This window comes from Ceratina calcarata, unplaced genomic scaffold (genome assembly GCF_001652005.2).
Source record: "Ceratina calcarata isolate Rehan_Ccalc_2016 unplaced genomic scaffold, ASM165200v1 scaffold2803, whole genome shotgun sequence".
In the NCBI taxonomy this organism is placed as follows: Eukaryota; Metazoa; Arthropoda; class Insecta; order Hymenoptera; family Apidae; genus Ceratina; species Ceratina calcarata.
In genome coordinates this window covers 1-1433 of record NW_017150321.1, presented here as the reverse complement: position 1 = coordinate 1433, position 1433 = coordinate 1, and the positions used below count along the sequence as shown (strand labels likewise).

At 42.6% G+C, this 1433-nt stretch overlaps 1 long non-coding RNA gene across 3 annotated transcripts; it reads right to left on the bottom strand.

Moving 5' to 3' along the window:
* Window positions 1-502: 502 nt before the first annotated feature.
* On the bottom strand, window positions 503-1433 carry LOC113464163 (uncharacterized). 3 transcript variants are annotated; one of them, XR_003389004.1, is made up of 5 exons: window positions 1417-1433; window positions 1240-1344; window positions 964-1155; window positions 726-871; window positions 503-642 (listed from the first exon to the last, which is right to left on the bottom strand). It is a non-coding gene; the product is annotated as an uncharacterized LOC113464163 (long non-coding RNA). The 3 variants fall into 3 exon arrangements; XR_003389003.1 differs by having other exon boundaries at window positions 726-877; window positions 1240-1427; XR_003389002.1 differs by having other exon boundaries at window positions 1240-1427.

Here is a 1433-nt window from a genome sequence, read left to right as displayed (position 1 = left end):
CAGTTATACAGATCGACTTGCTCGGGAATGTGAATATCGAAATGAATTGTTACCATCGTCATCGTTCGTCCGACAATACATGTATGAACACATACAATAAACATTCATTATTATTCTTCTAAGAAACACGTATACGTATACTTTCTCACGTTATCCTTACCTCTGACAATTGTCCCCGGTACGTCCTACATGCTCCTCTGTTAATCGAATACAAACCGGTAGACACGGACGAGAAGAGACGAGAATCACGTCAGGCTAGCCTACTTAATTAATCACTTAACTCACTAACAGATTGACCCGACCGAACGAAAGGTAATCGATGTCTCTTCCCCTACATCCCTTTCTTTTTCTTTATTGACGCAGACCGCGAGAGAATACGGAGACAAACACGATCCGACGGGAACGTTTCTCGGTCGACGAGACCGCCTAGCAGCATCGTAGTCGGGAACGGATCGCAGGGAGAGAAAGGGGGTAAAAAGGGTAAAAAGGCATACTCGATTCATACTAAAAATTAAGACTCGTCTTTATTCATTGTCATTTACATCATCAATAAAGGCATACACTTGACCCTGGCCCTGACAAGCGGATTTACCTCGCCAAAGAATCGCGAACAACGTACTTATAAGACTGTGTTCACCTTACCTAAAACTGAAAGTAATAAATTACTAAAACGGAATCGGTAACATACTAGTAAGTAATTAATCAATTAATGATGGAAACGATACCTAGAAGATACTGGAGAAATTGAGACAGTAACCCCTTCCTTTCGAGCCTAACCAAGAGACATGCACCTGACCTTGACCTTGGTAAGCGGATTCACTTCACCCAAGGGATCGTGAACGATGCACATGCAAGAGCCTATTCACCTTGTCTAAAACTAAAAACGTTAAATTATTGGAATGGAATTGAATTGGACCTAATAAAACTGTAACAATTAATTAATGGCAGTTTCCCAATACAAACCTAACAGCGGGTGTAAACCTGACCTTGAAGAGACGATACCACCTCACCTAGAAGATCGCGGAGAAAGCGAGATAGTGGCTCCTCCCCTTTAAACCTGACCAAAGACACGCATCCGACCTTGACCCTAGTAATTGGATCCACCCCACCTGAAGGATAGTGAATGATGCACTCGAAAGAGTGCGTTCACATTGCCTAAAAAGCAAAACGATAAATCATTGATTTGTAACTGGATTGGATCTGATTACAACAATCAATTAATGACGGAGACAATATTACCTCACTCAGAAAATCGGGGAGAAATCAAGACAGTAGCTTCCTTCTTCCAAAGCCTAACCAAAGATGTACACCTGACCTTGACCTTGGTGAAAGACCCTACCTCACCTGAAGGATCGTGGAGAAATCAAGACAGTGGCTTCCTCCCTCTTCAAGCCTAACCAAAGGCGTGCACCTGACCTTAACATGTTGGTGAA